This window comes from Rhodnius prolixus, unplaced genomic scaffold (genome assembly GCF_049639745.1).
Source record: "Rhodnius prolixus isolate KJV_2025 unplaced genomic scaffold, Rpr scaffold_19, whole genome shotgun sequence".
NCBI lineage: Eukaryota > Metazoa > Arthropoda > Insecta > Hemiptera > Reduviidae > Rhodnius > Rhodnius prolixus.
Genome location: NW_027411584.1, coordinates 937,222 through 961,080, shown reverse-complemented (window position 1 = coordinate 961,080; position 23,859 = coordinate 937,222). Strand labels below are relative to the sequence as shown.

The 23,859-nt window shown below is 34.4% G+C and overlaps 1 long non-coding RNA gene across 5 annotated transcripts in view; it reads right to left on the bottom strand.

Moving 5' to 3' along the window:
- Window positions 1-10,535: 10,535 nt before the first annotated feature.
- The window catches only part of LOC141448315 (uncharacterized), a 251,436-nt gene continuing 238,112 nt past the window's right edge, over window positions 10,536-23,859 (bottom strand). For all 5 annotated transcript variants that reach the window (XR_012454957.1, XR_012454953.1, XR_012454958.1 and 2 more), the window contains one exon: window positions 10,536-11,526. This is a non-coding gene — a long non-coding RNA (uncharacterized lncRNA). The remainder of the gene's footprint in view (window positions 11,527-23,859) is intronic.

The following is a 23,859-nucleotide window of genomic DNA, read 5'->3' as shown; positions in this document are numbered from 1 at the left end:
TATTTCTCTTTCACTTCTCTTGTCTCTCTATACTCTCTTATTTTTTTTCTCTTTCTCTTCAATACAATTAGGGGTCAAAATTTATTTTTTTTCCTTTCTTCAAATATATAATACCTTAAATATAAATAAATAAATGTTTATAATAATTAAGTCATAAATAAAAAAAAAAAAAAATGAAATAAATTATATTATTAAAAATAATAATTAATAATAATATAATTTTTTGTGTGTAATATTTACAAAAATATATTTTTAATGATAGAAGAAAAGTAAATTAATAAAGTAAGTATTTATTAGGCCTTCCAACAACCTTCGAAAAATAAAGGTGGTCAGTGCTTTATTTTAATTAATTCTTTTGTTTTTTGTTTTTTTTAAAGCAAAGTTAATTTGCACTTTCTGTAATAAATAATAATTTAATAAAAATTTGGGGAATCACACCTAGATACATAAAAACAGTACAAGTTAAATGATTTCTCTCTTTTTCTTCTTTTCATGTCTGTACATGTATCTTTCTTTTTATTTTTATTTTATAAAAAAATTTCCACGTAATAACACAACCTTTGATGGTGGTTTTCTAATAAAAATTAAGGTAATTTGGGAGTTAATAAAGAGAAAACTTACCTTTTAAATCAAGCATGCGCAGTTGATGTGTTTTGCGCTTCTATTCTATTGGTGTTGGTGGTGGTGGTGATTCGCTGCTACTAGAACCACTTTCTGTGCCATAAATACTGCTGCAGATTTTTAATATAGGCGATCGTCCAATATGCCATTTAATGATGTCCATTAAAAATAAGTGGGGGTAAACTGTTGGGGAAATGAACGAATTTTTGTATTACCTTGTTCTTGTTTTTTTTTTTAAATTTCTTGATTTTCAACACAATATACATTTTCTTGGTTTCCCTATTGGCAAGATCGATCTTCAAAGATCTGGGCCAGCTGTTTCCTCTTTTAAACACCCCTTCTCTGCTGCCATGATTCTAGGGCATCTAAACCTAACACTCGGACCGTCTCCTTAGTCCTTGATTTCCTTGATGAATTGGTTCTGTTGAAGGCTCATTTTTGGAAGGGGGGTATGTTACAAATGCAAGGGTCAATCCAGCGATCTCTAATCCTAAACCCGATTTTTTTTTCCCCCCACGGATCTGTAAGCATAACATGAGTTATGGTACTTCAGTATTAAGTGCGGTTTATATTGTTAGGCTGGATTACAACCGTATGGTACGCCAACAAATAACCTTCGTGAAGAAATTCCTAGATCCAAATCCAAACTCCTCAGGTGCTTGATCCTTCTCCCTTCAGATGAATCTTTTTAAAACTCGTGTGATTGCTTTTCTGTGGTTTTTAAGTGACCAGTTGATGTCCGCCCCGTAACAATAAACTCGTCCCTTCCAATAAAGATTTGGTAAAGCTTGATTGGTGTTTTTACTTAAAAGTAGGAAGGACTTTTTAACCGTTTTCTTGTTGTTAAATCTCTATTCCTGGATTAAGTTACGCGCTTAAACAACACTTCCAAACCTGTTCGCAGAGTACCACAGGAACTTAGAGGTCTTCGACTTTGAACGGAGACCAGACTAGTCTTGGGGGATGATGATCACCGTTTTACATTTTGGCCCCTCCCATTGCATTGTTGTCGGATCTATCCAAGTTTTTTTGATACCATTGATTTGCTAGGCTTCATTTTGGAGGATGTTCAAATCCCTTAACAGGATTCCCTGCAAGACTAAGATATTACAATCTCAGAAAGAGCGACATCATCTTCTGCCTTGTCGCACGCTAATTTGAGGTCTGCTTCATTTCCAACAGGCTGATCTGGATGCCTGATGAGTATTTTGTCTTGATACCTAGGTCGTAGTACTAATCCCATTGGTTACTAGCCCCAAAATTATAATAGTAAAAACCAATTAAAAAATTCTTCTGTGGATTAAAGACTACAATATCAAGACAACAAGACAAATAGTTTCTCCATAGTAAAATTACATTACATAGCAAAATTATTGTTCATCATAAAATACATTTAAGTTTTGGTATTGAAGGATTTACTGATCCAACGTAGCAGTTTAATCACATTCTTTTAATAACTATACTTGACCTAGCAGATTTAAGGCATTAAAAGATTTTTTTTAAAATAAAATAACAAAGTATTTTAAATAATAATATTTTTAAAGAAACGATTTTACATATCCTGGAAATTTTTACTCTAACTCGTAATTTATATAACATAAAATACAAAAAAATAGTAATTTAAAATACATTTAAACTTTTTTGGATAGTGTAGTGAAATAGTAAAAATAATAATTATTATTAATAATAAATAATACAAGGTTAGTTTTTTTTTTTTTTATGGAGTCAGGAACAAATATCTTTAAATTTATTTTTTGGGGAAAATTACACATAATTAAAGAAAAATGAGAAACTTGTTTTCCTAGATTTTTCTTGGATAGTTGTAATTGGCTGCGAATGTCTTTTAATTTTCTGTTTTTAATTGTTATTCCTAAAATAGAAAAATAACTTTGTCATTAAGAAGAAATTAGAGAATAAATAATTTAAATAAATGAATAAAAGGACAGCGAAAATATTTTATAAGCAAATTGTTGTAGTGGAAAAAGTATTGCTTGCAAATTGACGAAATTAATAAATTATATATATATATATATATATTTTTTTTTGTATCCTAATTTAAAAAAAATAAAAAATATTTCAACAGCTGTTAACCTCTTAAAAGAATTATGTTAATGTTAACCGTTCAAAGTAATAACAATGTCTTTTAGCTTCTTTTAAATTTGACCTTTTCCTAAATCTGAAAGAGCCTTCTTATTTCTTTCTTTTTTTTCCCGAAAATAAATACAAGCCAAGAAATCAATACTATATTGATTTTCCAATCTCTGATTACCAATAAAGTTGGTTTTTATGTTTTAATATTTTTCTTTCCTTTTTCTGTCCCAAGTTTGATGTAATGTAAATATAGTGGAACTTAAATAAATAAAAAGTATATTTAAAATAAAGATAAGCGTTACTTACAATTGTTGACCTTTAAGCCCCTTTTTCTCTCCTTACTCCTTTTTTTTAAGTGCTTAAGCTTTGGTTTGTTTGGTTAAGAGGGCACAACAAGTATACGAGGGTCGTTTGAAAAGTCCGTGCAAAGTCAGAGAGATAGCACCACTGGCGCGTATCGAGGTTATGTTTAGTTAGTAGCATCTCTTGGAAGAACATACACCAAGTTTCAGCCAGATCGGTCTATTTCTTTGTGTTTGGCATTCGTTTGAATCGAGGAAGTCGAGTGATTTTCAAAAAAATGGACGAAAAAAAATTTCGTGTGTTGATTAAACACTACTTTATGAAAGAGCAAAACGCCTGAGGAGACTAAAGAGAAGCTTGATAAACATTATGGTGACTCTGCACCTTCGATTAGAACAGTTTATAAGTGGTTTCAAAATTTTCGGAGTGGCCATATGGGGCACAAGTGACGCTCTGGACGTTCTGGACGCCCTGTTGAGGTTACTACTCCAGAAATCATTGATAAAATCCATGATATGGTGATGGATGACAGAAGAGTGAAGGTGCGTGAGATTGCTGGTGCTGTGGGCATCTCGAATGAACGGGTACATAATATTTTTCATCAACATTTGGACATGACAAAGCTATCCGCAAGATGGGTGCCGCGATTGCTCTCACGCTTGACCAAAAACGAAATCGTGTGAAGTGTTGCAAGGACGGGTTGCAGCTGTTCCAGAAGAATCCGCAGGACTTTAAGCGTCGTTTCGTCACTGTGGATGAAACATGGATACATCACTACACTCCTGAGACCAAAGAACAATCTAAACAATGGGTTACCAAGGGGGAATCTGCGCCAAAAAAGGCGAAGACCGTTCCTTCGGCCGGAAAGATTATGGCGACTGTCTTTTGGGATTCGCAAGGAATAATCCTCATCGACTATCTGGAAAAGGGTAAAACTATTACAGGTGCATATTATTCATCGTTATTGGACCGTTTGAAAACCGAGCTGCAAGAAAAACGCCCACGATTGGCCCGCAAAAAAGTCCTTTTCCATCACGACAACGCACCAGCTCATACCTCAGCAGTTGTGGTCGCAAAATTAATGGAAATAGGGTTCCAACTCGTTTCACATCCCCCCTATTCTCCAGACTTGACTCCCTCGGACTACTATTTCTTCCCCAATATGAAGAAATGGCTAGCGGGAAAAAATTTTTATTCAAACGAGGAGGTGATTGCAGAAACGAATGGCTATTTTTCAGACTTAGACAAATCCTATTATTCGGAAGGGATCAACAAACTAGAGCAGCGTTGGACGAAGTGTATAAGCCTAAAAGGAGACTATGTTGAAAAATAAAAAAAGGTTTACCCCAAAAAATTAAGTAATTTTTATTTTTGCACGGACTTTTCAAACGACCCTCGTACTGGACACATTTTGAGGAAAGACTGCAACAGTAAGCGAGTTTACTACATGAGTATCAGAAAACGAAGACTACGTTAGCATTCTATGTAATTATATATTCAATCCTAGGACATCAATATTTAGGGCGCCACGGTAGCCGAGCGGTTAGGATACTAGACCCGCAAAGCTAAGATGTATTTTTGGTTTAGTGGGTTCGATTCCCCCGATCTTAGGCCTTGGATTTTATTTAATGGTTAATTTGAGAAATTTATTGTGAATTGTGTTTGGCGGTTATAGGCTAGACCCGCAAAGATAAGATGTATTGTTGGTTTAGTGGGTTCGATTCCCAGGTCTAGGCCTTGGATTTTATTTAATGGTTAATAAAAAAAATTTACAGTAAAGTATGTTTGTTAGTCGGCTCCGTCCACGACAGCTAATTGGTAGTTGGACGTTAAGCCCCGCCTGAAAAAAAAAGGCGATTACTTTATATCTAATAATTGAGATATACAGTGAAATTTAAGGATTATCAGGAAACTTTCTTGAATAAATAAAACGAGCGACTTGCAATGAAGTAAGAGAGAAAAAGAAGATAAAAACAAAACCCGATAGATTGAGCTAGCAGAGGAAAATAAGAACCATGTTTGAAAAAGTTTTCTCAGCAAAGGAGGTGGATAACACCTAGTTTTCTCTTCAGTCAGCTAATTGAGGAAGTTTGTGCGACCGACAGACAAATGTTTTCCACTTGCTTCCTCCTCCTCTGTTCGCCAATTATTCGCAGTTTGGAACTTCTCTAACGTTTCAATTGAAAAGTATCCTAAGGGATTTTTGGCGATTCTGCGCTTGTCTTGATTTCTTCTCTGCCAAGAGTTAGGCTTCACTTATCTGTCCGCTTTGTACACTAACTCCATCTCTTGACTTTCTCAAACATCTAAATGATTTTACTTCTTATTCTTAAGAGTTCAAGTAAAAGTTTTGTTAACATTTTATTTATTTCTCACTTTCTCTTGCTCTACTAAATAAGTGAAGGTGTTGTAAACTTTAAGGATTTTTTAAATCTAAATGTTCACCAAAAATGTTCATTTTGAGGGCCCCTCACTTCGAAAAAATTATTTTTACAGTACGTATATTAATACATGGTGGATACTTTTATATACTTTAAATAAGGATCCTTAATATGTTTCAATCGTAACCAGCAAGAGACCACAAGAAAGACGTTACAAAAGATGTTTAAGATCGACAGACAGCCATCTTTTTTGATGAAATCAAATAAAGCGTAAGAAATGGCTGGCTACACAGTGTAATCAGCACTTTACGGTCGAATGGGAATGCAGAACATATTGAGAACGACAGTATTGGATCTATGCAGGCAATTTGGATACCCTAAGTAATCTGTTCTTTGAATATTTTAAATTCTTATGGACCAGCAAATACAAATAAAGTTTTCTAGTAAAACAACGAAGTGGATTGTGTAAGCAGGCAAAAGTGAATTTAGTTTTTGTGAGAAACGGAGAATGAGAGCTTGAAGCCGGAGAAGGCGCAGGAAGAGGGAATTGGCTTTTAGCGAAAGGAGATTAGGACCATTTCCCTGAGAATCCCCTGCGCAACCCATTTGGGAGGTGAAGAGAGAGATACTGAGGGAATATTTTCCACCAGGTCGAGGTATGTCTAGGGTTGTAGCGAATTCTGTTAGAACAATGTATAGAGGGAAGAAAGCAAGCCAGTGGTTTGCATTCCTACGGGAACTAATATAGCCGATTCTCGGTCTGCATGATTATAGCCGATCTTACACAAAACCTCTCCTCATCTTTCCACATCAGATCACTAAACTTCCAGACTCTCACTCCTTTCTGAAAGACGGTAGCGTCTGTCGTATACTTCACTAAACCTTTTGGAATCCGACCACATTCTCACAGAAGCTTCTCTTTCACTTGATGTGGTTTAATTAAATGGGACACGCTCGGCTAAACAAAATAATTATAATAGCAACAGTCAGTCTGACTGATGTCAGGGCTTTTCCATTTCCCGATGTTCTTCACCACGGTTTTCTCTCTTGTAAGGCCATTTCCCCACCTCAAAGTTATAACCTTTATCCATCAACCCTTTTACAAGCACATAACCTTCCCTTTCAGACTTCATATCCTTTTACACAAATCAATCTTTAGAATCTTGTTTTTCTATAGAACTATAGCTCTACCATCATTATTAAACCTTTCAATCAGTTTGCAACAAATCCAATCAATTCCGTAGGTACACTATTGTTACCTCTTCAAACTGATCGACTTCTACTTTCCTCAAAACTTAGTAAGTTTTGTTATTCTATGTAATTTTCTGTGAATGGAATGTTGAATAAATTTATTGAAACACTGTTGGAGCTTTATTTTGCAGTGTTGATATTTCTTATTTATTAAACACAATGAATGAAGAATAATAACCCATTCCGAAGTCACACCACACGAAGAATTCCTCGACTGCCACAATTAATGAATTCGCCCTGATATTTCCTGTTGTAATTGTGGGCAGGCTGGTACCTTGTTTTTTACTTCTTCAAAGGGATAGTCAAAGTCTAAGTCAAAGATATTTAAAAATGAGTCTCCACCAGTTATGTTGAGTTTTTGTGTTTGAGTTTAGAGAACCAAACTTTAACTCCGCAAGGTATCATGCAACCCGTACTAAAAGTTGAAGCCACAGCAGTGATTATGTCAAGATCGAAACATCGTTCGAGTAAGCAACCTTTTCTAACGCCATACGCGGGCTTGTGAGGACATTTTATTTTCCCAGATAGTCTGTATAGTTATCAGATGCGAAGGAGGACTTTCTATTGGCTGAGAAGGCCCAAAGGAGCCATCCCAATCTGTCGGCTCCCATTTCTTCCTGGGATTAAAAGTTAAGAGTAGCTGGTTGTTTGCCAGGGATGTGGAGGTATATAACCTTTTTAGGATCCTCACAACTACTTAATTAAGGTGCAATCTGTGGCATATCTGACGAATTGTAAAGTAAAGTAAAGTAATCGCCTATTGTTGTTCATTCTTTTTGGTGACTGATTCATAATTCCAATAGGATGAAAAAATAATGCCATTTCGGTCGAGTAAAATTTATTTTGCCGAGCTTTCGACCTAGGGACTAGGTCATCTTCAGGGCTGTAGAACATGTCTACAGATAGAAATGATATGCATATCTAAGACAGAAAACAGTTTAAATTTCAGAACAGACACGAACAATTTAAACAACATATAGTTACGCAAACTTACTACAAAATACTTGACAATTGGCAACACTGACTTCCACACAATCTAACACATATCACACACAGACCGATCACACTCAGTCCATGAACAGACAAGACAGAAGACACACCAACCTTGTGATGTAAAAATATTACTTTATAAACTAGGTAAATAATTTTTTTTTAATTTCATTATATTATACATATTATATTATTACTTTAATAGAATCACTGTTAACTATCTGCAAACATGTTCCACAGCCCTGAAGATGACCTAATCCCTAGGTCGAAAGCTCGGCAAAATAAATTTTACTCGACTGAAATGGCAATTATTTTTTCATCCTATTGTAATCGCCTATTTTTTTAGGCGGAGCTTAACGTCCAACTACCAATTAGGTGTCGTGGACGGAGGCGACTAGCAAACATACTTTACTGTAAATTTCTTTTATTAACCATTAAATAAAATCCAAGGCCTAAGACCGGGAATCGAACCCAATACCACAATACATATTAGCTTCGCGGGTCTCGCCTCTAACCGCTCGACTACCGTGGAATTGTGTGGCTGAGAGTGGTGCGTAGGGCACCAGAGAGTAGTTATCCCTGACTCCCCAGCTAGCTTCTATCCCTTCCTGGAACTTTCCTTAGATGGTTTCTTTACCTGAGTTTGCTGGAGGGTGAGTGACTCAATAGATCTATTCACAGTTAAGAATCTCCAGTTGAGAAAAATAGAAAGAGAGAGAAGTTGTGTGAATGTTGCATCTTTAGTTTTCTTTCTATCTGGAATAATCTGGATGTAGAGGCCGAGAAAGTTAGACTGGAGGAACGGGTGAGGTTTAATAAGAGTAAGTTTGGAAATAAGTGGCCCTTAGGGGTTCGATCTTAAGATTCAATCAAAGGAAAGCATGGTGGTTTAGTAAGAGCCGAGAGCTGGCACTCAAAGGGAAGAAAGACCTCCTCTTCTGGTCGTGTAATTAGAGGGGAACTAACTGTAGAGTGTTGTAGAAGCTTGGGTAGCCTAGGAGATAAAGAGGCTGCTTGTTGGAGAACGAGAGTGTACAGTGGAGATAGTAAGAGTAGTAGAGTGTGGTCACAAGGCCACAAGCCACAGTTCTGTGGCAAGGCTACCGAACCATTCCTCACTTCCTCGTCTTCAACCAGAGCCTTTCTAAGAGGCAGCTAGCAGGATCGAGGCGGCCTTACTATGGTACACAGGGGGTTTGGTAACAGTGGCCGCCAACTTTAACCAACGTTCAGGAGTCCTAAAACCTCTACCACCTCAACTAACCATCTCTGTCTCTCTCACTTCCTCCGTGCTAACCAGGATCTCTCCCTCTTCACATCACTCGCTCTCTCTCAACGCCCTAGCAAACCAAGTGGTTTGTACTTTGCTCGTTTTCCTCTTGCATGACTTACACATCTACTAGTGTGCTCATTAGGTGGATGGTATTAATAAGAACGCCGGCCGACGCTAAGCAACAGCAACTGGCGGACCGCAACTATGTTTGTTATTGTCTTAGACAAACAACCTAGGCCTACCCGCACTATGCCCCCACCATATTTCAAGTACTCATGCGTTGAATGTATTTATGTAATTTTACACAACTTTAACTCCTTGTTTAAAACCATACCACGAATTCAACTAACCTCTCAACTCCTTTCACAACCTACCCAAGGGTAATTTATTTTCACGACCGTGATTTCATTCACACGTGTTTTATAATCAATTTTAATACCCACTTCTGGAGTTGGAAGCATTTTTCAATTTTTACCCAGACATTCCATCAATTTATTTTCTTGCAAGGCTTTATTTGTGATTTCCCCCTCCCCCTCCCATAGCTATTACCGTGGTAAGCATAGAGAATGTTAAATTTAAATTAGTATCTAACATTGTTAACATCAACATTAATTATCTGGGGACAATGATAAAGGCGAATAGTATTAATACAGATAGAATATCATCTAGCACTTTCCATTAATAAAGCCCTGGGTATAATATTGTGGAGACCCGCTGTGTCATCAAAATAATTACATTCTGAATGCCAATATCCTGAGTAAATTATATTATTGCCGGGGGTACACAGGATGGGCAGGTATTACGCGGTGATATTGGCATTTGGTCGCCGCCACAGTACAAGGAGCTATCAGCGTAATGTATGGATTACATGCATATCATAGTTGTTATACATATACACACACACACACATACATCCACAAATATATATATATAATATGGGTATAGAACTACCACTTCGGAACGCCTCATATCCAAACTAGGATCTTGTTGATCAATAATCCCTGATAATACCCTTGATTCTCTCTCTCTCTCTCTCTCTCGCCTCAGCTGCCTCAAACTAAGTTCTGCATCTTCAAAGGTTTTAATTAAGATTTACCAAATTCTGTATAATTTTTTCGTAAGAACCGTACGGTTTAAATTATAATTGGTACAAAATTATGTCCAATCTGACAATTCTTCTGGATTCTAAATTCTGGATACGCCAGCTCCGGAGTCCAGATTTGGGTTTATAGAAAGGATAGTGGATCCCAAACAGATTATTAGTTTTAATTTACTTACTTAAGGGAATTAAGTAATCACTTAAATTTTTGTGTAAGGGAAAGACTGATCAGTAAATCATATAGACTTTCGATCTTGAGTATGCTTACCTCTTAAGAGAATGTAAATGTGCCATCAGAGGGTGCTGACGACAACGCGACACAACCTGAATTTTAGGTTACAGCCTGGGAAGGTTCAGCGTGACTTTAGAGTGTTTACGTTACGTAGAATGTTTTCATAGTGTTCAGTAATGGTTACATATAAACTAGTAATTTAATTTGTAAGACGGTTTTTTTTGAAACAATTTTATTATTCTTTTAGGAAGCATTGCTTATACTAATAGAATACTTACCAAGACCAGCCTTGCAGCAGACACTATTGTCCATAAAAAAGTTAATACTTCTCATAATAAATAAATTACAATTGTTAAATAAAAGTGTTTTTATCGTTTGAAAAATGTAAAAATATTTTCCAATATTGAAGCACTGGTACTAGAAGAGTACGAGCCAAGTTTCATGGTGAAGAACATGAGATTACGCATGATTTACTGGTGTGCAGGTCTGAACACGCACCAATAACTCGATCATGAAGCGCGAACGCTGGTGCTTCTCAGCTCCATTAATTTTTTTTTTTTTTTTTTTTTTTTCAGGGCAAAATCCAATTAAGGGCCCTTCCCTCACATATAACAGAGAGGTTTTGGTGTATATGCAAGGGGGCATGAAGTGAAATGGTGTGAGATGATACGCCCGGGTAGTATTCTGAAAACCTGAGCAGCGTATCAAGCACGCACATAAACATCAATAAAGGACTGACGTAGCTTGTGCCCTGAAGAAAGGAAATGGAATGAAAAAGGGGCGAATAAAAATTATGGAAATTCGCAGCATTTTCTTGATATTTTTTTCCCCCACTCTTTAGAAGGGTAGGTTATTTTCTTGCCTTAACCCTGTAGGGCAGAACTGTGTTGAGAGAAGTGGTGCGTTTAAAAAAAGAAAAAGGGCAAGTGGTTGATGTTATATTAGCGAGTGGTGAACTGTAGAGAGGGCGCCAACAGAGCCAAGGGCTTATTGAGTGGTAATGACGAGAGAGAGCTCCAGCAACTCCGGAGGCTGTAATGCGATTGGAGTTTATTACCTCATCCTGATTGGGCTGCTAGCCAACAGCTCGCCGGTTACCTCTCTCTCTCAGTCCAGGGTGGTTGCCTCTCCTTCGCACTTTCCAGCATCTTTATTCTTCATCTCATAAAACTTTTACACACAACCTCTTTTCTCTTTCCTTTCCGATCTTTCTTTCTCCGGCTTCTTCTTTCTTTCTCCATTTTTAAAGAGAAAGATGCTGGAGAACACAGCCTCTTGTATTAATCTTAAAGAAGAAGAAAAAAAAAAAAATCTTTCAACACTCAGATGAGTACACTGATTAAATTATTTAAAAAAGAATGAAAATCCTCTATAACCTAAACCAGAGAAGATAACCACAAAGGTTAACAATTCTTTTCCCTCCAAAAAACAAATCAGCTGACTTCATCTTTAAAATTTCTTTCACTAATTATCCGCATAGGTATTTAATGAATGTCGAATTATGAAAGAAACAATTTCTGTTTCGAAACCACCAAAAATAAAACTATTTTTCCTACATTAATATGTTTTACTTTTTTCCAACTAATGTAAGTCAGAAGAATATGAATCCAACATTTTCTAATAGTATCTGAGTATGGCTGTAACTTGATTAATCTTGTTTCTTTAAGTGTTTGACAAGTATAGGGAAATCCTTCGTCTTGATTTTGAAAATAAATAACCAAGAATTCGGGGGGTAAAAATCATAAGGAAGGTCATCTTTACTTACTAAGTTCAATTCCCGGTCTAGGCCTTGGATTTAATTGAAAGGTTAACATGAGAATTTAATACTAAAGTAGGTTTGTTAGTCGCCTCCGTCTACGACACCTGATCGGAAGTTGTACGTAAATACCACATGAAAAAGTAGGCATTACTTTCTTAACTTTAAAAAAGAGTTGCAATTGTTAGCTTTTCGATTTTAAGTTTTGATCGACCTTGGGCTTTACTTAGACCGAAGATGAATAAAGCTTCATTTTTCAAACCTTTATATTTCTCTTCCTATTGATCAGAATTCAATGATTTCTTTACTCAATTGTAGAGAATAGTTAGCTCTATAACTGGACTTTCTTGGAACCCCTACACTAGACTTAAAAGAACAGAACTAAACAGACGCTATCGACTACTTAAAAGACTCTTAGACGATAGATCAAAACTCTCTCTGGACAAAAAAAAGACTGATTTATACTACTACTTTAAAACCCATCTGGGTGTATGGAATAGAGGTGTGGGGTTCAACCAAACGCTGTAGTTTAACCAGAGGATTCAATCGCTACAATCTAAAATACTTCGAACTATCGTAAACGCTCCATTTTATGTCTCCAACCTGACTATACACACTGACCTTAACATTCCTTTTATCACCCAAGTTGCTAAAACACGATACAGAAAACTCCACTTCAGCATGCAATCTCATATAAATCCTCTAGCTCAAAATCTTTCTTCTAGAACTCTTCCTGACAACCCGACTTCTTAAAAGACAGTGGCCTCGTGATCTCCTCTCAAGTGACTAACCATATAATGTTTTGGAGTGTTACCACTGGTTATCTTCTCCACTCATTTACTTCAACTGTTCACTGTTATCATTGTTACTTATAGCGCTAACGCGCTGATTGTAGCACAATAAACGCAAAAAAAAAGTTTTGATCAAAAATTAAAAGATTAGGTTTTAAGTAATAAAACTCATTATTAATTACAATATTAAGGCTTAGTAATCTTTCCAAGTTTCAAAACTCAAAATTTAAAACAGGAAATCCTTGAATGCAATTCATTCTCCTACATCACGAAAACATTAATGGCTGAAATAAGCAAAGTTATTTGTTTATTTTGTAAACTATTGTGCTTTTTACAATAACCAATTCTTGTCTTTGATGACGCATAGGACGTTGGAACTGTTATTTAGGTTGTATTCAGAGTTCGTATCAGGGTCTTTATAGTCTTTTTAATTGTTAAAATATTTTGCGAAAATTCTATAAGTGGAGATAAGAAAATACAATTGAAATGATGATGAAGCTTCCAGCGGGTAGACAATCATTACAAACCAAATTGTGTGAAGTCTACAATGAAACTTTTGTATAACAGGGAATAGTTTGAGGTACACGAAAGAGAGGGTAGAGGATGTGGGGGCGGACAGACAGAGAGTATGAAAACGGAAGTGACTGTTGAACAAGAGTGCTACCGACACTGCCATTACTAACAAGCCCCAGTTTCCTCCACCTCCACGTGGAGATAGGTGGCTAGTCTGAGGAGGGGTTCTGCCAACAACAATGGGGATGGTGGCTCAACGTTGTTCCAGGCCGGTGGTCATTTCCTGTTAACCACTGCCACATCCCCCGAAACCCGTACTCCACTACTTCTTCCTATTTCCATCAACTGACCGACTCCCACACAAATACATCCTCCAAACACACACAGCAGAGCCAGCCAGACACCATACTGGATTGAACAATGAGATGATAGCAGCAGCGGTTGTTTGGACGGACACGGCTAGAAACTCTGCTGTGTTCCAACAGCAGACTCTGCTGGAGAAAGTCCGAGTGGTTTGGTGGCGGGAGGAAATGTTCTCTCGTGGTTTGCGCTTGACAAAAGAGCTGCCAGCCAAAGGGAGCCAGCCCCTAGCGGTTTCCACTAAAACTTCCACCGTTTGGGTCCTTTATCCTGAAACTGAATAGAATTGGGTTACAATAGTAAATACTATTTCATATGTGATAAAATCATGTTTTATTCCATTGTGATTGGCTAGAGAAATTCATATTTTGGCCAGCTATTGGATTCCTTGGCCATAAATTCTTGAGTTTAATGTAAAAAGTACTTCTGCGAGCTCTGAAGTACCCAACTAGTCTCAAAAACAATTGTCAGTCTTCTAATTTAACATCCAGAAGAGTCTTTCCTCCTACATCTGTTCTTGGCTATCCAAGCTCAAGTTACCCTTGGCAGACTAAGGAGAGGAGAATTACCAAGACCAATGTTCGCCTGCCCAAGTCTTCTTTCGCCCAGAGCTTAGTTACGGTGTCTTCTCTCAAATGAGTCCTTCATCTTCAGGCCAAACTCACGAGCCCTGCTTTCTCGAATAGTGATACCACGTTTATTCCTGTATGTCTTTGTTATTTAAGTTAAGATAAAAGTACGTTATGCTCCAATTTTTTGATAAAAAGGTTTTATAGCCAGTGCAACCATCCGGCAGTCAAGATTCTAGGTGCCGATACTCCCTTACTTTTCCTGGATGTTCTGTGGAGGGTGGTGAAAGATTCAGGATTGATCTGAAGATTGAGCAATCAAGTCCTCACACTGAGTGTCTCCTCATCCAATTTGTATTCACAGCGGAGTGCTGGAGTTCTGCAACACTTTCTGATCTTCGCTGAACAATGAAATCTAAGCCTAAGAAATTCCTAGAATAAAAATGGAGATCTATTCATAAATCTTGAAGTGGAAGTTGTACTTACCGATCCTCACCACCCTATGCAGTTTGCAATATTACAATTGGTTTTAAGAAAAGTGGCAAATTTGAGGAAATAATTGCGGTAACATCAAGTCGTGAGAGTCTTCATGTCAATTTTGTTTGCTCCGTAGCAAGCTCGGTTGGGCGTGTCTAAGTGAAAAAGACTCTGACAGGAAGCTCTGTATTCTATTTAGGGAATACAGGACGCAGCACTCCCTCGGGTAAGGGGAAAGCCTAATTGACAATCTTGCTTGTATCTTGTAGGGTGGATGGATGGATAGATAGATAGATGGTAGAAGTAGTGTGAAGCTGGTCAGCAGTGACTCTTCCAGAGTGTATCCCCAACACTGGCGGCAGACTTATTGTGTTAGCACTCTCCAGGACCCTGCCATCCACTCTCTCCGTCCTGGACGTTCCATGGGTTCGTTCTCGCCTTTATTGAATCTACCTTCTCACCCCTGACACAAACCAGGTTCCATTCTAGCGCTACCTAATTCTCCAGAGTATACTGCACTCTCCCTTACTCGCTCACTCACTCTCTCTCTCTCTCTCTCTCATACACACGCACCTACTCCTAACCACACTATAGACTCAAATAAAATCTCCACGTGTACACGTGGAAATGAAAAAAAACAAATAGATACTAAATCGGAAAATATTTAACAAATTTTTCCTGGTGGATAACAGTTTGGTCAATATAGACTTCCAAGAGAACAAAATTTACTCGTCAGGGCTAAGAAAATGATGATAGACTTTGGAACAGGAAGATGCTGCTGCTATTGGTATTTTTAATCGCTAGCCGATAATTGGACATTTACGGCTTAAAATCACGTCCTAAGCTAGATTACAGGTCTTCCCTAAAATTGGGTAGTAATTCATTGCCGTGTCTTGCCACCATGCCATGATCATGATGTACCATTCTAAGAGTAAAGTTTATCCATCTAATCTAAATATAAAATTAAATTAAATAAGATGTTAATTTGGAAAACATAAGAAGGGTGCGTGTTTAAACTTAGAGAGAGAAAATGTTTTCACGCAAAGTGTAAATATTTAGTGGTTACAAATTTGTTACACGAATGGCTTTGTGATACTGTTTTCGTGTTTAACTTTTCATCAGAAACAAATCACTTGTGAGCGTGATAGTACTCGTAAAAGTGAGTAACTGGAAAGGAAAATTAATAGATAAGTACAGCTGAAGAACATAAGTGAGTATGAAGCAACCTGGAGACAAATTAGAAGCCGAAGAAGCAGGACAACATGATACAGGTTAACACGATAATGACAAGAAAGTCGTAGGAGCATCACTAATCAGCGGTGGCACTCTCTTTCCCAATATATAAGAACTAGCAAATCACGCAATCTGGTGGTTAATATATGAACTTGCCACAACGCTATCATGACGCTCACGCACATTAAACCAATAAAACGAGAACAATGTTTTCTTGCCACATGATTTGCGCAAAATCATAAAAGAAAAATTATGAATATTTGTTACAAAACCAATCGCATTCTTGAACATAATTTATTTATTTATTTATTTATTTATTTACAAGACGGGCAATCACCCAGTTACAAAGAAATACAATTTAAAATAACATTTAATAATAACTCAATATATAATAATTATAGAATATACATACATCATACATTTATACATATATATATCGTAGAATGGAAATAAAGATAAAATAGAAATAATATATACACATAATTTACTTAATAGATAAACAAAATACTTCAAAATATGTACTATAAAATATACTTTAAAAATAGAAACTTTACTCAATTAATAAATCTTTATATCACAAATAACCGGTAAGTTTTCCCTAGTACCAATCACCGCAAAATCAGCCATTTAACAAATGTTTCAACTCGATCATGTTGGTGTTAAATATATCAAAATCAGCGGGTAGATGATTAACTTGATCCGCAACTCTTGGAAAATAACTGAACTTACGATAATTGGTACCATGGCACACTTTAGAAAACACTTGTTTTTGTCTAGTACCGTTTGTTGGCACGTGAAAATTTAACAATGATAAAAGTTCAGGGCAGTTTATATTATTATTTAGAATTTTGAAGATAAAATTTAAGTCTGTGGCTTGTCTACGAAACTGTAAAGTACTCAAACCAGTAAATTCCATTACGTCATCGTACGGTACCTCCGTCATGACTTTTGTCTCTCGATACCAGAGCAATCTTAGGAATCTTCTTTGAAGTGATTCAAGTTTGTTGACGTAAGTTTTCTGGTAAGGAGACCATAAAGCAGAGCAGTACTCAAGAATAGGTCGCACCATTACTTTGTAAAGGATAATTATGGTTCTGACATCTTTAAAGTTTCGAGTAGATCTAGATATAAAGCCAAGCATTTTATTTGCCTTTGTGACTATGGAGTTCATGTGGAGGTTGAATGAAAGGTTAGCACAGAACGTAACACCAAGGTCCTTCACTACATTAGATCTACTTAGAGTTGAAGCATGAAGAGAATAATCGAAGTTTGTACACGTCCGACTACGATGATAGGATACTACCTTACATTTAGAGATGTTTAGGCTCATATCATTTTCATCGCACCAAACACTCAGTCTATGAAGAGAGTTTTGGAGGAGGAGAAAGTCATCCGCAGAGTTAATGGCAGTATAAATCTTTAAATCGTCAGCAAAAAGCAGAAAGTTTACTGAATTGAGACATGTAGATATATCATTGATAAAAATTTTGAATAAAAAAGGGCCAAGAATAGAACCTTGAGGTACACCAGATGATACAAGAAATTCTTCTGACATTAGTGATTTGTATTTAACAGATTAATGTCTTGCGGTGAGGTAGGAGTAAAACCAGTCAAGTAGTGATCCATGAATTCCACAATGGGATAGTTTATGAATTAGTTTGGAATGATTGACACGATCAAAAGCTTTGGCGAAATCGAGATATACAGCATCGACCTGCTTGGCAGTAACTAAGGCTCTCCGCAGATAGTCCTCAAATAGTAACAAATTAGTGAGCGTCGATCTACCAGAATGGAAGCCATGCTGTTCACTGAGGATGAGGTTGTCGAGTAAAGGCCGAAGAATGTCAATTACAGACTTTTCAAATATTTTCGCAATTGCTGATTGAATGCAAATTGGTCTATAATTTGTAACATCCCTCTTATCTCCAGATTTGTAAATCGGAACTACAAAACTTGTTTTTAGCATGTCCGGATAAATCCCATGTTTTATGGATTTGGTAAATAATGAGGCCAGAATCGGAGCCAGAGCAAGTTGACAATTTTTTAATACTGCAGATGGTATTCCATCAGGTCCTGTACCTTTCCTGATGTTGACATTAGACAGTTGTCTTAGTACATCTTCGGTGCTGAATTCTATCATTGAGATGTTCACTGAATTCAAAGATATCACATCTTTATTGGTTGCGGTATCTAGAACAGACTTATTATATACACTTGAGAAATACTGAGCAAACAGGTTTACCGTATCTTGGTTACTCGAAGAATAAGTGTTATTGAAGTGGGCAGCATCTGGAATGGCACTATTGTTTTTTTGCCTGTTGATATAGTTCCAGAAATCCTTTATATCACAACTTTCATTTATTGCTGATTCTACATCATGTATATAGAATGCATAATCCCGTTTAGTTAATTTTTTACATTGCGCACGTACCTTAGAGAATTTTATTATTTTATTAAGAATAATTGATTTTATTATAACATTAAAACAGTCCAGTAGGACAATTGTAAAGAGTTGACCGTCAAAAACTGCACCAAAAAGCGTATTGATCAGAATTCAATGATTTCTTTTCCCAATTGTAGAGAATAGTTAACACTATAACTGGTATAAATCGCAATGTTTTAGTAGTAATAGGTATTAAAATACACAAAGGTAAATTTTGGTTATTTTCAATTGACTTCAAATTTCAAACCTTTATATTTCTCTTTCTATTGATCAGAATTCAATGATTTCTTTACCCAATTGTAGAGAATAGTGAACACTATAACTGGTATAAATCGCAATGTTATAGTAGTAATAGGTATTAAAATACACAACGGTAAATTTTGGTTATTTTCAATTGACTTCAAATTTCAAACCATTATATTTCTCTTCCTAATGATCAGAATTCAATGATTTCTTTACCCAATTGTAGAGAATAGTGAACACTATAACTGGTATAAATCGCAATGTTTTAGTAGTAATAGGTATTAAAATACACAACGGTAAATTTTGGTTATTTTCAATTGACTTCAAATTTCAAACCTTTATATTTCTCTTCCTATTGATCAGAATTCAATGATTTCTTTACCCAATTGTAGAGAATAGTTAACACTATAACTGGTATAAATCGCAATGTTTTAGTAGTAATAGGTATTAAAATACACAAAGGTAAATTTTGGTTATTTTCAATTGACTTCAAATTTCAAACCTTTATATTTCTCTTTCTATTGATCAGAATTCAATGATTTCTTTTCCCAATTGTAGAGAATAGTTAACACTATAACTGGTATAAATCGCAATGTTTTAGTAGTAATAGGTATTAAAATACACAAAGGTAAATTTTGGTTATTTTCAATTGACTTCAAATTTCAAACCTTTATATTTCTCTTCCTATTGATCAGAATTCAATGATTTCTTTACCCAATTGTAGAGAATAGTGAACACTATAACTGGTATAAATCGCAATGTTTTAGTAGTAATAGGTATTAAAATACACAACGGTAAATTTTGGTTATTTTCAATTGACTTCAAATTTCAAACCATTATATTTCTCTTCCTAATGATCAGGATTCAATGATTTCTTTACCCAATTGTAGAGAATAGTTAACACTATAAGTGTTATAAATCGCAATGTTTTAGTAGTAATAGGTATTAAAATACACAACGGTAAATTTTGGTTATTTTCAATTGACTTCAAATTTCAAACCTTTATATTTCTCTTCCTATTGATCAGAATTCAATGATTTCTTTACCCAATTGTAGAGAATAGTTAACACTATAACTGGTATAAATCGCAATGTTTTAGTAGTAATAGGTATTAAAATACACAACGGTAAATTTTGGTTATTTTCAATTGACTTCAAATTTCAAACCTTTATATTTCTCTTCCTATTGATCAGAATTCAATGATTTCTTTACCCAGTTGTAGAGAATAGTTAACACTATAACTGGTATAAATCGCAATGTTTTAGTAGTAATAGGTATTAAAATACACAAAGGTAAATTTTGGTTATTTTCAATTGACTTCAAATTTCAAACCTTTATATTTCTCTTCCTATTGATCAGAATTCAATGATTTCTTTACCCAGTTGTAGAGAATAGTTAACACTATAACTGGTATAAATCGCAATGTTTTAGTAGTAATATGTATTAAAATACACAACGGTAAATTTTGGTTATTTTCAATTGACTTCAAATTTCAAACCATTATATTTCTCTTCCTATTGATCAGAATTCAATGATTTCTTTACCCAATTGTAGAGAATAGTTAGCACTATAAGTGCTATAAATCGCAATGTTTTAGTAGTAATAGGTATTAAAATACACAACGGTAAATTTTGGTTATTTTCAATTGACTTCAAATTTCAAATCTTTATATTACTCTTCCTATTGATCAGAATTCAATGATTTCTTTTCCCAATTGTAGAGAATAGTTAACACTATAACTGGTATAAATCGCAATGTTTTAGTAGTAATAGGTATTAAAATACACAAAGGTAAATTTTGGTTATTTTCAATTGACTTCAAATTTCAAACCTTTATATTTCTCTTTCTATTGATCAGAATTCAATGATTTCTTTTCCCAATTGTAGAGAATAGTTAACACTATAACTGGTATAAATCGCAATGTTTTAGTAGTAATAGGTATTAAAATACACAAAGGTAAATTTTGGTTATTTTCAATTGACTTCAAATTTCAAACCTTTATATTTCTCTTCCTATTGATCAGAATTCAATGATTTCTTTACCCAATTGTAGAGAATAGTGAACACTATAACTGGTATAAATCGCAATGTTTTAGTAGTAATAGGTATTAAAATACACAACGGTAAATTTTGGTTATTTTCAATTGACTTCAAATTTCAAACCATTATATTTCTCTTCCTAATGATCAGAATTCAATGATTTCTTTACCCAATTGTAGAGAATAGTTAACACTATAAGTGTTATAAATCGCAATGTTTTAGTAGTAATAGGTATTAAAATACACAACGGTAAATTTTGGTTATTTTCAATTGACTTCAAATTTCAAACCTTTATATTTCTCTTCCTATTGATCAGAATTCAATGATTTCTTTACCCAATTGTAGAGAATAGTTAACACTATAACTGGTATAAATCGCAATGTTTTAGTAGTAATAGGTATTAAAATACACAACGGTAAATTTTGGTTATTTTCAATTGACTTCAAATTTCAAACCATTATATTTCTCTTCCTATTGATCAGAATTCAATGATTTCTTTACCCAATTGTAGAGAATAGTGAACACTATAACTGGTATAAATCGCAATGTTTTAGTAGTAATAGGTATTAAAATACACAACGGTAAATTTTGGTTATTTTCAATTGACTTCAAATTTCAAACCATTATATTTCTCTTCCTAATGATCAGAATTCAATGATTTCTTTACCCAATTGTAGAGAATAGTTAACACTATAAGTGTTATAAATCGCAATGTTTTAGTAGTAATAGGTATTAAAATACACAACGGTAAATTTTGGTTATTTTCAATTGACTTCAAATTTCAAACCTTTATATTTCTCTTCCTATTGATCAGAATTCAATGATTTCTTTACCCAATTGTAGAGAATAGTTAACACTATAACTGGTATAAATCGCAATGTTTTAGTAGTAATAGGTATTAAAATACACAACGGTAAATTTTGGTTATTTTCAATTGACTTCAAATTTCAAACCATTATATTTCTCTTCCTAATGATCAGAATTCAATGATTTCTTTACCCAATTGTAGAGAATAGTTAACACTATAACTGGTATAAATCGCAATGTTTTAGTAGTAATAGGTATTAAAATACACAAAGGTAAATTTTGGTTATTTTCAATTGACTTCAAATTTCAAACCTTTATATTTCTCTTTCTATTGATCAGAATTCAATGATTTCTTTTCCCAATTGTAGAGAATAGTTAACACTATAACTGGTATAAATCGCAATGTTTTAGTAGTAATAGGTATTAAAATACACAAAGGTAAATTTTGGTTATTTTCAATTGACTTCAAATTTCAAACCTTTATATTTCTCTTCCTATTGATCAGAATTCAATGATTTCTTTACCCAGTTGTAGAGAATAGTTAACACTATAACTGGTATAAATCGCAATGTTTTAGTAGTAATATGTATTAAAATACACAACGGAAAATTTTGGTTATTTTCAATTGACTTCAAATTTCAAACCATTATATTTCTCTTCCTATTCATCAGAATTCAATGATTTCTTTACCCAATTGTAGAGAATAGTTAGCACTATAAGTGCTATAAATCGCAATGTTTTAGTAGTAATAGGTATTAAAATACACAAAGGTAAATTTTGGTTATTTTCAATTGACTTCAAATTTCAAATCTTTATATTTCTCTTCCTATTGATCAGAATTCAATGATTTCTTTACCCAATTGTAGAGAATAGTTAACACTATAACTGGTATAAATCGCAATGTTTTAGTAGTAATAGGTATTAAAATACACAACGGTAAATTTTGGTTATTTTCAATTGACTTCAAATTTCAAACCATTATATTTCTCTTCCTATTGATCAGAATTCAATGATTTCTTTACCCAATTGTAGAGAATAGTTAACACTATGACTGGTATAAATCGTAATGTTTTAGTAGTAATAGGTATTAAAATACACAACGGTAAATTTTGGTTATTTTCAATTGACTTCAAATTTCAAACCTTTATATTTCTCTTCCTATTGATCAGAATTCAATGATTTCTTTACCCAATTGTAGAGAATAGTAAACACTATAACTGGTATAAATCGCAATGTTTTAGTAGTAATAGGTATTAAAATACACAACGGTAAATTTTGGTTATTTTCAATTGACTTCAAATTTCAAACCTTTATATTTCTCTTCCTATTGATCAGAATTCAATGATTTCTTTACCCAATTGTAGAGAATAGTTAGCACTATAAGTGCTATAAATCGCAATGTTTTAGTAGTAATAGGTATTAAAATACACAACGGTAAATTTTGGTTATTTTCAATTGACTTCAAATTTCAAACCTTTATATTTCTCTTCCTATTGATCAGAATTCAATGATTTCTTTACCCAATTGTAGAGAATAGTTAACACTTTAACTGGTATAAATCGCAATGTTTTAGCAGTAATAGGTATTAAAATACACAACGGTAAATTTTGGTTATTTACAATTGACTTCAAATTTCAAACCTTTATATTTCTCTTCCTATTGACCAGAATTCAATGATTTCTTTACCCAATTGTAGAGAATAGTTAACACTATAACTGGTATAAATCGCAATGTTTTAGTAGTAATAGGTATTAAAATACACAACGGTAAATTTTGGTTATTTTCAATTGACTTCAAATTTCAAACCTTTATATTTCTCTTCCTATTGATAATAATTCAATGATTTCTTTACCCAATTGTAGAGAGTAATTACCTCTATAACCGGTATGATTCGCAATGTTTTAGCAATAATACGTAATGAGATATAGGACGTTTAATTTTGGTTATTTTCAATTGACTTCAAATTTCAAACCTTTATATTTCTCTTCCTATTGATAATATTTCAATGATTTCTTTACCCAATTGTAGAGAGTAGTTACCTCTATAACCGGTATGATTCGCAATGTTTTAGCAATAATACGTAATGAGATATAGGACGTTTAATTTTAGTTGTTTTCAATTTGCATCAAATTTCAAACCTTTATTTCTCTCTTCCTATTGATCAGAATTCAATGATTTCTTTACCCAATTGTAGAGAATAGTTAGCACCATAAGTGGTATAAATCGCAACGTTTTGTGACAAGAGGTAATGAGATATAGAAGGTTAAATTTTAGTGGTTTTCAATTTGCTTTAAATTTCAAACCTTTATATTCCTCTTTTAATTGATCAGAATTCAATGATTTCTTTACCCAATTGTAGAGAATAGTAAACACTATAACTGGTATAA